Consider the following 13,577-nt stretch of genomic DNA (forward strand, 5'->3'; position numbering starts at 1 on the left):
AAAAAAAAAACAAACCCAACAAAACAACAAAACCAGAGAGAGAACTGTCTCCTACAGTTCACTGCAGCTGGGGGCAAGGATGTCCCAGCAGGAGCTCTGGGCTTTTCAGCTTTTGGGGTGGGGGAGAAATGGCCTCAGATTGCCTCTTCCAAGCTTGACTGCCTGAAAGGCAAATAATAGCTGAGGTAATAAACCCAGCATTATTGAATAATTTATTCAGAGTAGAAACAAACAAATGAAAAAATGTTGGGGCTTTTTACTAGCACAGGAAAGCTGTCTTTTAAAGACTCTTAAGATATTGCCTCATTTGCCTCTTTCTTAGAAAACACTTAAACATCATTAGAAATCAGTGACAGAACATGTAGAAGGGTCCTAAACTGTGGAATGGAAACACCTCAGAAGATCTGCCAAAGGCAGAGTGGAAGAACACTTAAAAAACTATGTGTACATTATAATAATACGTGTACTAGTAAAGTCAACTGAAGCTAAATTTTTCCTCAGCAGAACACAGAAATCCCTTGAGATTTGAGACAATACTGCCATAATTTAGGAAGCGGGACAGAATAAGCCCAAAATCAAAACAAAACAAACAAAAGCAACTACACGGCCCAAAATGAGTCTTCAAACTTCTGATATAATACTGTTTTCCTCAAATAGCAAAATGTCCTCTTTGTGGGCCTCAAACCTCTAGAAAAGAGGCCTGAAAAACAACCTTTAGAATTAAATAATTGCAATTATTTAGAATTAAACAATTTGCAATTGTTTAGTTGTTCATCACAGCACGCTGCGAGTTGATTTCACCAGATCCATCCAGAAGGCCTTCATTTTACTGCACACTTAAAATTAGACAGGTCAGCAATACTCTCAGGAGAAAATTGCAAAATGTTTCCATCAAGTGCTGCTTAATTCACATTTGTGTGGTAAATAGTCATGTTTCACCTCCTTATTGATGGCTCTGCACTTATTTTTCTTTTAAATAGGGAAACAAGCTAATAGATTTTCCTGTCTCTTCAAACCACCTTGCTCTAGAAGTAGTCAACTTATTTTGCAGAGTTAATCATCAACTCCACAATTTATTTTGAACATGTAGAGGACATTGTATCATTTTCTGTACATCTCCACAACCTCAGTATAACTGAGATATGGGCATGCATAAGGTCCTAGTAAATAGACATAAACCACCCCAAAACAATGTCATGAAACAGCAAAATATATATTTTATGAGCTGATGATGGAGTTATTAATTGAATATATTTGTCCTACAAAAGAGACCTTGCACCCTTTGATCTTCACTTCAAGGAAGGTTGAAAATACGCACCACAACATTAAAAAAATGAAAATATGCACCACAACATTAAAAAGCTGGCAGAAATCCAAGCTAGATAGTGGTTCTGGCATGGATCACAGTAAGGTCCTTTGCTAGGACCCATTGTACAATGACTTATTTCTTTGGATGTGCAAGTGTTTTCCAAAAGTACTGGGCATCTTGCTATTAATTAAATAGACATCCAGTTATGTTGAATGCAGGCAGCCCTTTCTTCCCCAAAAGATCCAGATTTTTCCAGTAAATCACATTGTCTCATCTCTCCCATCCCTTGCTGCCTTCTTTTTACCATTACTCTCAAAACAGTGAATTTCAAAGCACTGAAAACCTGCCTCTATCAGAGCCCTCCTGTGCCAGGCTGACTGAAATATCACAAGGCTGAAGCATCACAAGGATATAGCCCTACAAACTTCCCTCCTCCTTAAGTTAGATTTGCTTTAGGTAATTTAGTCTTTTACAGGAAAGCATTCATTCCTGAAATCTGATGCAGAAGTTGAGTGGTAACTGATGTGAGTTATAGTAAGTCCCAGACTGAGCTAGGCCAGAGATCTCAGTAAGAGGGAATAAAGTTGCTAAAATAACAACTTTTTGATCTACTTCTTTCTTTATGCTCCTCTGACACATCTTCACCACGTGTAAATGGATTTTATTAATTGACCACTATTAGGAAAAGATCAACAGCCAAAGTCACAAATACCAGCCTTGTATTATATTCAAGTAAAAAGGATGTAACAAAGTCAAAAATCCAGGACATGTGAAGGAAACAGAGTCTTGGAGATGACTTGGCAAAACCATCTCCAGTAGTTTAATCAAAAAGGGAAGATTAAACACTACCTGTGGCAAGGCAGATCGTTAAAGCCAAACAATGATCTCAGAAAAAGAGAGCTGTAAAGCTGAAGGCTGTAAAGCTGAAGGCTTGCCAGCCTCCTTAATGATAACCTTGTCCAATAATGGATTTGATTCCTTTTTCACAACTTTTTGGCAATCAAGAGAAAATTAGGTTCAAAACAGAGGTATTAGGTCATCACTTTTCTACCACCACTCGTACCTTAACAAGCCACGCAGGCCAGAAGTCGTGCAGTAACATTAAATGTTTTATAATGAAAATCTATTTTATCACAGGATAAAGTAAATGGAGGGTTTCATTGTACAATTTGAAGAGAATACAGCTTAGCAGTTCAAAGGAGAGAGGGAAGAAAAAAAGTGGGGAGAGACCCCCATGGACATAGGCAGAACAAGAGGAGGTGACTTGGTCACTCTGAGGAGACTCAGAAGGGTCACGAAGAAGAACCTGGGAAAGGACAAGAACACTTCTTGTCAGGATAAGAAGGAAACAGCAGAGAAAGTTTCATTTTGAACCCTGTAATGACATTCTACCAGAGGTGCTCAAAACCCAATGCTTTTTCATGTTTTTATGAATGTTTTGGAGAATGTTTTGTTTATGAATGGGATGGAGATGAGTCTCATCAGACTGACCAGAGCAGTGGTAAAGTACTGCATTGTCTGAGAGTCTATCCCAAATTTCTTAATGGGATATAAAGCAAACATGGAAACATTTCACCATATATTTAAATGAGATTTCCCTTTAATAAGAATATTAATGTTAGCTTAATTACTTTAAAGCACAGTCATCCTAAGTTAGGGCACACTATGATTGTCTGACATACAACATGTGGAACTTTAAAAAATAAAAGGGCTTTGTACAACATTTCTGACAGAGTTTATGGTTTAGGCCACTCTTGTCAAAAATAATATCTTGAGTGGATGAAGTCACTTGTGTGATGAGCAATAAAAAATTTAGCTTTATGCAAAATACCTCATCTCCAGAAAGGGCAGAGACCCTTCTCATCAGGCTAGGCTGTGAAGGCTTGAGGGCTGGCAGAAGAGAGGGAGGGAACATGGAAATTTGGGTCAGTCAGAGTTCCTGGCCATGCAGCGCTCAGGCTTGCCACAGAGCTGTGTTTGCTCCACATCAAAGATGTCATCAGTCTCTGAACTACCAACAGCCTGTCCTGTCTGGCCTCTGAGCTTTTGCTTTCCTTCCCTGAAGTGATTTCAAGGGGGCATGGCTGTGTGAGAGATACCATCCCTTAGATGAGCTGGAAACATATGGCACTGACCACATGTGGTCATTAGAAAGTCCCGTGCCAATTTTTGCAAGGCTAACAATATTAGCCCCAGTATCCTGGCCAAATTCCAATATAGGTAATTATATTCTGGATAATGACATACAGGCTAGTTTTATAAGGTTTAATATACACTATGGAAAGTGGCTTGCACCTAAGGGCTCCGAGTTAAACTCATCGCACAGTCAGCTGGGATAAAATTAGAGAAGAAACTACCCAAGCATGCCAAATGTTTAAGCTTTAAAACCCTGTGTAGACTGAAACAAAAGAGGAAGGGATCCAGGGGTGCTTTAGCATAATCAAGCTGGCTCATGCCGCTGAAGACACAGCTGGGACGCAGAGCTCGCTGCTGCGAGGAAATTTGTAACAGTATCCCCACCCCACCTTCAGCAGTGGGTGTGCGTGCATGTTAAATTACCAGGTTAAGAAAGGAGATGGAGCAGGGGGATGCAAAATGTTGTTTCCTGGGTTTTTTTCTTTTTTCTTGATTCCCCCCAGGTAAAATAGAACCAAGTAGGTCTTATTAAAAAAAAAAAACAAAAAAAAAAACGAACCCACAGTTCAAACACACCTGTTGCACTCACACCCCAGCTCAAAATGCCAGAACTAGAGCTACTCTCCTTCTAACTTGTGTTTGTCTCATCTTGCCCTGTTTGAAGACACCAGCACAAGACCCAGCTGTAACCACACCCTGGCAGGTCACCCACTAGGTTCTGCTGATGGAAACCTCTGAGGCTGATGCTCAGCCCCAGAATAATTTGGGTGGCAGGACATGTCCCTCCAGCATGACATTCAAATCCAAAAAAAGCATTTGGAGTGTGCCTCACACACCTCAGCTGGCTCAGGAGCCACTCACGTGCAAAGTCTTACTGGCTTCAGTCAAACTTGTTGACATGACCTACTATTTTGGATGACACAGAGCCAGAGATGGAGCACAAGCAGAAATGCCAGACCTATGGGTAATAACATTTTTTTAAAACATTTTACACATTGCACAAGCATGGAAAACACTCCATATTTTACACCATGCAGAACAGAAGAAAAACAGTTTCTCACTTAAAATCTCAGCTGAACAAAAGCTAAGGAGGAAGTTTTGCACTGTGAGAGTGGTGAGGCACTAAAACATGTTGCCCAAAGAAGCTGTCGATGTCACATGCCTGGAAGTGCATGGTCAAGACCAGGCTGGATATGGATTTGAGCAACCTGGTCTAGTGCCCATGACAGAGGGGTTGGAACTATGTGGTTTTTAAAGTCCTTTCCAACTGAAAGCATTCTACAATTGTATGATTCTTCAAAACCAGCTCAAGATTTGAAGCTTCACCTTTGGCTAGGAGGATATCCCAAGCAATGGCACTGCAGAGCAAGCAGCCATCTTTCAGCCTTAAAATAAAGTTCAAGTTAAGCTGTAATTTGTTCTTCCCGATGTTATGAGCAGGCCTGGTCTTTTTTTGGTGTTATCATCAGGATTCTAAATTTTAATCCATGTATTTTATGTGCTGGTGAAAGCACCAAATACTTGTAGGCACACCACCTCATTTCAAGATGCTCTGCACCTTTCCTGGGCTTGAATTCCAGGCTGTCAAAGACAGGAGACATAGGCCCTCACCCCCAGTCTCCTCATGCAGAAAACGCTGTTTCATCTCCTCAATTCCTTTCTTCATTAAAACACATTCAAACATAATTAGTGTAACATTAAAAATGGAGGAAATTTTGTAATTGCCAGTTGTTCTGTAGTCATGGTTACATCTGAGATTCATACCAAGCGACGCTGGCCTGAGCACGCACAGGCAGTTAGCAGGAGCAGCAGTAGGATAATGTTTGTGTGCACGTGCAGGTGTGCTGAGATGCCCGTTTGCCAAAAAAAAAAAAAAAAGGAAAAAAAAAAAAAAGATGGGGGAGGAATGGGGAGAGCAGGGGAGAGAGAGACCAAGGGAGAGGAGAAAGGAGGGAGGGTGGGGAGGGAAGAGACGGAGAATATTCGGTGACATTTAAGGTGCTAATATCTGGAAGTCAACCTTTAATTTGACAGCTTTTAGTGCTAGTTAATTTCACTCACCCAGACGAGGTGTAGGAAATTTGCAGCACCTTTAAATTATCACGTTTTTCCACGCTGCCTGAGGCCTATGTGGAATACCTGAGCCATACTTTCTGCCCCCCTCCATCCCCCTCTCCCTCCTCCCCCCCCCCCCCCCCCACCATTTTCAGGTCAGTTGAAGTAAAACTTTCATTCCCTTTCTCAGACAATTAATCTTTAGCTAATTGAAGCAGGAATGCTGCAGGATGGGTTTCACTGGGGCCTGTAAATCTCATTTAGCAAAGTGAATTCCAGGCACATGCTGCACCTAATGATGTGACAGGTGGGCTGCACCACAAGACAGCAGCCGCCGAAAAGTTGATTCTCATTAGACCCTCGGAGTCCTGCAGTCAGTTTTCTGATGGCTGAAGAACACTAATCGCATCTGTTTGCTGCTGGGTGGGGTGGGCAGGGGGGAGAGGCAGCAATGAGAGACGGGGGGGCCCTTCCTCTCTTTCATGAGTTAATATCCTTGACTCCTGCCCAAAAAACCAGCAGGCCTGCCTCCCACCATGCGCTCAGCCTCCATTCTGCTGACTCCTACAGGGTGCACCCTTTTTCTAATTAACTGGAATGGCTATGGAAAGCAAAGGAGGCCTTGTGTTGGGTGAACCAATTATTTTGAAGGGTATTAAGTCATCAGATTTACTTTTATCTTGATTGCATTGTGGAAATCGTGCATAATTAATGGTGGGAGCTTATTAGGAAAATGATTAGGCAAATTACACAGGTGTCGGATGCATTTTTTATGATAAATTTGCTAGAACAATCCTGCAATTCCATCTGTTCAGCTCATATCAGAATGTCACTCTGGAAGAAATTAATGGTGCAGAGTCGCACAAAGTTACTGGAGGCCTTGGATGCAGATTTATGTTTTAAAAAAAGATACAGTTAAAATTACCCAGCAATTTCCTAATAAATACTTGATGTTGCAGTTCAATAAATTACTTATTTAATCTTAAAAGAAAATGATAGTCAGCTGGAAACTAAAAGTGGAGAAAGCATCAACCTCATTTTGTCAGGTTGCTGCGTATGTAAATAAAAAATAATCGTAAGATGTAATAATTCTTTGCTGTGGGATGCTGACTAGAAACAAGCTGTCAGTGTCCAAGTATCTCTGCTAGGTGTTTTTATTCACAGATGTTAAAGCTTGCCTTACAAATCCTGTGCTTGTTCTAAAGTGGCAGAGCCAGTTCCCTTTTCTGCAATTTTGGCGTTGTTTAGCAGCAGATTCTGGAGGTCACATCCTGGGAGTTAGAGAGGACACCAAATGCTGTGCTCACGTCTTTTCTTCTCTCACTCTGCATTTCTTGCCAACACCAGAGGATGAAAACCATGAAACGAAAACCATCGAATGCACTGTCTCTCAGAGTGAGTCAGTAAATCAGTGCATAGGGACTTTTTGTGTGTGTATGTGAATGAGTGTCTGTGTGTGCATTTGCAGGTCTAGAATAGCAAAGGTCACATATTCTACCCCTGGAGGTGCTTAGACTCCTGCAGCTATGGATTACCTATTATGCATCAAATAAATAAGATCATATTCCATAGAAGAAGCAGAATTTTTACTAGCTAACATAATTTCTCAAAAAATTGCAAGTAAGGAGTCAGAGGTGACTAGGTGTATGAGGAGAGCATAACAAAGAAAAACATGACAAGGTTTAATTGATGCCGGGCAGTTTTAAAGTCAAATATGATTTTTAGGTGTATATTTTCCATAATCTGACTGGTTCATTGCCATCAGTACTACTTTTTACTTTTTAAAGAGATTGACTAGGCAAATTCTAAGTGGCTGTTGTCTACTCCAAAAACAGCTCTGAGGAAGGCACAGCCCCAGATGTTGAGTGTCTTGGATAGGTCTTAGATAACACCTTTCAACCTATGCTCCATGCCCCTGGATACAGTCCTCAAGACCTGTGGGCTAAGGGTAGCAGAGAATATGGTGTCTTGTCCCAAAAGCAGGATGGGGTTGCCCTCAGGGCTGAAGTTACCCTGTCAGGGTTACTCAAACATTTCTGTGGCTATTGGCATGACTTTGAAGCTACCTTGAGCATCCTGAATGTCTTCAAAATCACCAAGCAGGCTTGTCCCTTTTCAAAGATCCCTTCACTGTGGTCCCCCAAAGACTTCTATACTGTCCAAACTCCACAGCACTGTGGATCTACAATTTCATTCCTCTCTACTACTCCTCAGTGTCTCAAGAGCTTATTCATTGCCACAGGGCCCTTGAAAAGAAGACTTACTGGCAATGAATATTTTTTTTTTTCATGTGGGGATTTCTGTTCTTTTCAGGACTTTTAGGTTGTGATAACGTTATCAGAATGGAAGTAAACATCTGTCTTCTGGTGTTCTGAAAAGCTAGTAATGACTACCAGTGTTTTAAAAAAATGTAGAGCTAAAGAGCGACCCATAAGAAAAGTGCATTATTTTTCTCCCTAACATCCAAGTCTTGTTAAATACCAACAATACCAATCTCTGTGACTTTTGCATTTAATCCTTCCCTGCAGAATGAAGCTGCTGATACTACACACTAGCACCTGCACTTGTGGTCAAGGCAAAGAATGAATTCCAAACAGCCTATGTCCGCAAGAGGGGCCATGGCAGCAAGACCTCATGGGAGTTTTGTGTCCAATATAAATAATTCTTGTCTTATCTGAAAACCTTGCTTCTCCTTCAGACCCTTTGCTGAGCACATTATTTGAAATCTGCTTTCATACATTTCAATTGTAATAATTGTTTGCAGAAAAATTACAGGGGCATAGAAGCAAATATAGTAGCTGCTGTGTCCCTGAGTTAGTTTACTACTGCTTGCTAATTAAGATTATTGATAAATCTTGTGTTCATTCCATGCAGACTATTTGAACAATACAGAATAATGCTGTAAAACACAGCAGGTGACCCTAATCCAGTTAATGAGGTATTAGAGAAAATTTAAGATAAATTTGAAGACGTTACGGTGACTATCCTGCTACATTTTAAGGGATGTCTTGTATCTAGTGGCTAATGGCCCATAACCCTTATCCAATATGGAGTTGCTAAGCATTTGATCAGATAAAAAGCATGTTTTCAAGCAATCATTATTCAAAGGATCAGACACAGTGATACTAATGTATGATTTTGTACCATGAATAAAACATTTCAGATGATATCCCTCAAAAAATCTATATTGGAATTTATATAGGTGATCAAGGAAGGGTCAAGTGAATTTAACAGGAAGAGATAGGGACCCATCTGTATTAAATTAAATGGGTTAATATAAAGCACAGCAAGACAAAGAGTCATGAGTTTAGAATATATGGCCCTATATGTAAGAGTGACATACAGGTTACTTTCCATTCTCCCTCAGGTCTGTCCCCATCCTGCTAAAGAAACTAGTTCTATTTCTTCTGAGAAGGGCTTAGCTAGCCAATATTATTGGCAAGATAGGACATAATAGGAGGATCAAGTTAGCAGATATCCTTTTTAATTCCTGTAGTTAACATGAGAACACCGGCAGAATGTTGTTGTATGGCCAACCACTCACCTGTGCAACTCTCTGAAGTACAATGCCTCACCCAGTTCTCCCTCAGGTGCCAGAATATCTCCAGGTGCTTTCACACAGGTGTGTTCAGACAAGCCAAATGCCTCAGCCTTCAAACCCACCAGCCTGGATGGGTTCTAGGAAGCTGGAGCAGGAAAACTATGTTAGAGATGTCCTCTGAAAGCTGATGCACCCTGAGTTGGCACATTTGCACGGGTGTCCTCCTGGAGGCATCCTTGCAAGGGGAAGACCTTGCCAAAGCTGAGACTTTCTAGTCTCACACACCAGCCACAATGCTTTTTTGATTTTGGTTACCAACATAAAATTTCTAGTGTAGAGTATCCCTCTAATGCTATGAGCAATATTTGTTTTTAAATTAAACATTACCTTACTCTTCCAGAGCATCCCTCATTTTTCTTTAAGCCCTACCAAAATAACTAATTCCTAATCCTTAGTACAGATAACCAGCTCAAAACAAACAGGCCCTTTTGTAACATTGACAGCATTACATTTATAGCATATGATAAGCTTTCAACACCTAGACTTCTTCTAGCACTCTGAAATGTAGGTGGTAAAAACCACAAAGCTATTTGCTTATCCAATTTTCTCAGTACATCTGCCACGTAATGATTTCAACTGCAGAACATTCAAGACTTTGCACTGGTTTTGCCCAGATCAGGTTTTCGTTAGACAACAGAGTGATTCATACAAGCTTCTGAAGTTATTATAAGTGATTATGTTTTCAGTCTTGGCAAGTGGAGAAAAGCAGTGCTTCCCATCAGACATACGTGGAAGGGCTCAAATGCAGATCACCAAACAGAGAACATTTTGTATAGACACCTGTTCTTTCTCCAGGTTTTCATGCCTTGTCCACTAGCACAGAAATGAGAAGCTGACTGAAGCCTTTGACCAGCCCAGTTTGGTGTTTTGTTGCAGGGGGTGGGCTGGGATGGATGAGGAATGCCATTGGGATGCTGCTTTACAGATGGCGAGCGCAGAGCCGGCAGCACTTCCCCGTGACGGGGAGGAGGCAAAGCCTTCATTAAAACATCAGCTTCCCCCAGAAGCTCATCCTGTCTGACACGCCTAACCTGTGTGCATATGTCAACACAGAACGCTTGCTAATGTTGCTGAGGCTGTAAATAAGGGTTCAGACTATGCTCTGAAGGAGATTAATGAGTAGAGTGCTTCCTTCTCTGCTGGAGGCTGAAGTAGGTTCCCTATTAAGATGCTGTATCTGTCACTGTCAATAGAGACATGCTGTGTGGGTGTGAGGGGAGGTTAAGAGGTGTCTCTGAATCTGGTAATTCCATGCTTTTAAGGGTCTAGCACAGGAGACTGACACACTTGAGCAGCATCAACTTCCTGAAGCATGTTTTCCATTAATAGAATAAGTCCAGTAATGTCTGTGGCCAAAGAGGGACAAATGCAGAAGAGCTGGAGGTATTCACTTTTGAATAAAGTACAGTTTTCCTCTTAGATTTAGGAAAGGAGAAATAAATAAACTACTATCCTGTGTGTACTCCATGCAAATTTCAGGGAAGGGTGTAGCTGTTGTCTTCATATGTGTTTAGAGCTGTGTTCCTGTTATAAATTCTATGTCTGCCTTCCTTACCCATGACCACTTACCTCCTTCCTTCTTTAGATCAGAAAAATAACTATTCTTATTTGTAAAGCACCCATTTTTTCTGATATCAGAATGTCTTACAGAGCTGCTTCTTCAGAAAGCATTTGATATGATTCTCTGAAGGAAGGGTTATCCATGTTTACACATGGAAAAGCACAAGGACGTTCAGTGTCATGTTCAAGTCTGAATTGTGTGTTCATGAAGAATAGTCTTAATTCTGAACTCACAAACCCTCAAGCATCTCTGCTATTGGAGCTGGATTCTGAAAACAAGATTCCCCATACATCCAATGCCCATATTTCAGTGAATATTGCTGGCAAAGATGTCCAGCTCACTCAGCCTGGGTCAAGGAAGCTCTTCTCTACATTGTTCAGGACTTTTTTCCAACATATTTGAACCAGAATGACTTTCTAGATTAGAAACTTGCACTATACAATTGAATAACACACAAAAGTGCCTGTGCATTTAAAATGTCTGTGCATTTAAACACAGGCTCCTCTTAAAATCCTTAAGGAATACATAAGTTTATACACATCAACCTTTTTTCATTAATTAGAAGATATGCCTTTTTCCCAGAACTTAGAAGAGAGAATAAAATGAATTTAACACACAGCAATATTACTCATTTGTCCTTAATACTCATGTCTCCTTTATGGAAGCTGAAAGAATCTGAAGAACTAATCTAGTGTAATCATTACTTTCAAGTAAAAAAAAAAAAAAAAAAAAGTGTAACAAAATCTTACATTAAGATTTTAAGATCCAGTTAAGTTTAGCAAAAGCAATCAACTAAAAAGTAAAATTAAAAGTTGAAAAGGGAGAAATTGCAGGGAAAAAATGGGATCCTCTGCCAAAACATCACTTCCAGCTTTGCATGTTAAAAATTTATCTCACTTAAGCACCTGGATACGTAGCCCAAAGTCAATGGGAATTACAAAGGGCAGCACCTCTGAATAATAGATCAATTCTTTACCTCTATTCTCAGTTATAGGCAGAAGGCAAATGCTATTTGCTCTTCCTTTACATCACCAACTTTACTGAACACCTAATAGTTCATGCTTTTGTTTTGTACTTTTACTTGGAGAATAAGCCTATTTATTATAAAATATCACCATGAAATTACAATAAAATTAAAAAAGCTGCCTACAAATAGCATGTAAGGATTAAGTAGCCATTGGACACTCCAGAATGTTATGTCATGCTACTTGCAAGAGGAACATCAAAGGAAAATTTATCCATATTTATCCTAATTTATCCAGAACACATCAGTTTTGTGTGTAACATGGCAGTAAGACACATGTGTTACTCTACACTGTGCAGTGTTGCTTTCCCAGTTTTGCTAACTTCCCTGGAATTGCTCAAAGAGAATCTGGTCTGGCCACTTGCATGGCTGGGAGAATTTTGCTTTCCCTGGTGCACAAGTTCACTGCAGTCTGAGTGCACTGTGTGAGGAGCCAGGTAACTAAGAGCAAGAATCATGGGACTGTTTCAGCTGGAAAAGACATATTTTTTGAAAAACAAGATTTTTTATGAGCTGCTTCACCCTAATATTGAGGTATTTCAGAATCTAGGTGAATGACAGATTCACCTAGAATGAGATGGCAGAAGAATGGCATCCCCATTGCCTTTACATTATAAGAGGTACAAAATGACCCTAAACTGGGGAAAGGTGAAATCAGCTGTGGATTTTAAAAAATTCATTATTGAGCCTGTATTGTTTGAGTGGAAGGAAGAGCTACATAAAAGAAACAAACTGTAAATTAAATTTTGATGCTAAGTTCATTTTTAGAGAGAGAAGTAATACAGTCCAACCCAGCCCTTAAAAATCCCCAAACTTGCAGTATGCTTAAGTGTCCCAAGGAAAAGTTGATATCTTGTTTCCAATAAAATGAAAAAGCAAAAAATTGTTTTTGTTGGCAAAACTGACAAAAGAGCTCCTCTTTACTTTTAGCTGCCTGGCTTTTGCCCCACATGTATAGCCAAAAGAGTTTCAATAGTTGGTATTTGATCTTCTTCTAGAGATACGATGTCCTAAATCTTAGGCTAACCTTACTTATTGATCTCAGTTTCAGCTAACAGCTCCAAATGGGGGAGTACTTGGTGTGGAAGGAATACTACTTTACCTGAATCAAATGTAGGACAATATTGTAGAAAAAAAATCAAAATAAATGACATAACAAAAGTACCCAACAAACTAATCAAATTATGCTTGGAGTATGACTGAGGTTCGTTTTTTTTTTGTTTGTTTTGTTAAAATAATTCTGTCCACAACGTTTTTTTTATAAATTTACTGTGGCAGGTAAGCAAAGGTGGATTTCACCAGGCTGTAACTATGGAAAGAGGAGATGAGTTCCAGGCATTCCATCAAGGATGACTCTGCCGTGCAAGCAGCACAACACAAGGTGTCTGCTGACCCATGTCACTAGATTGAAAAACTGCTTCATATCAGAATAAACCTTTCTGGGGAGAAGGGAGGTCGAGAGAGACAGAAATAAAACTCCTGTTCAAATCTCCAGATAGAAGATACCAGAACATACAGATATGCACCATGTCTTATAGAAGCAGATGTGATTGGTAAGATACCCACAAATAATCTCTCTCGAGGAAGAAAAGGTATCTCTTTGATCATCTGATATGACTAAAAGACTCAATAACCTCAACACCTATTGACCCATGTGAAAAACAGGGGCAGATGGCATCAATTGTTATGGGTTTTTGTTGAAAAAAAAGAGTGAAATTCTCCAAAATGGTCTTCCATACAATTGTTTGTTTGTTTCATTTTTTTTTTATGAAGAAAAGACAGCTACAATAATGTAACTAGATTTCCAAAACTGTGGGAAGGTGGCATTTTAAAAACCTGAGGAAAAATAGAGAGCTGAGAGAAGATCTCACGGTTGCCAAGCACAAAAATC

General features: G+C 40.0%; 1 long non-coding RNA gene across 1 annotated transcript in view; it reads right to left on the reverse strand.

The window, feature by feature from the left end:
* The window catches only part of LOC110472996 (uncharacterized), a 165,184-nt gene that overhangs the window by 12,220 nt on the left and 139,387 nt on the right, over positions 1–13,577 (reverse strand). The window contains exon 6 of the long non-coding RNA XR_002465798.4: positions 9,045–9,186. This is a non-coding gene — a long non-coding RNA (uncharacterized LOC110472996). The remainder of the gene's footprint in view (positions 1–9,044; positions 9,187–13,577) is intronic.

The sequence above is a fragment of the Lonchura striata genome, chromosome 1A (genome assembly GCF_050655825.1).
Source record: "Lonchura striata isolate lonStrDom1 chromosome 1A, ASM5065582v1, whole genome shotgun sequence".
Lineage (NCBI taxonomy): Eukaryota > Metazoa > Chordata > Aves > Passeriformes > Estrildidae > Lonchura > Lonchura striata.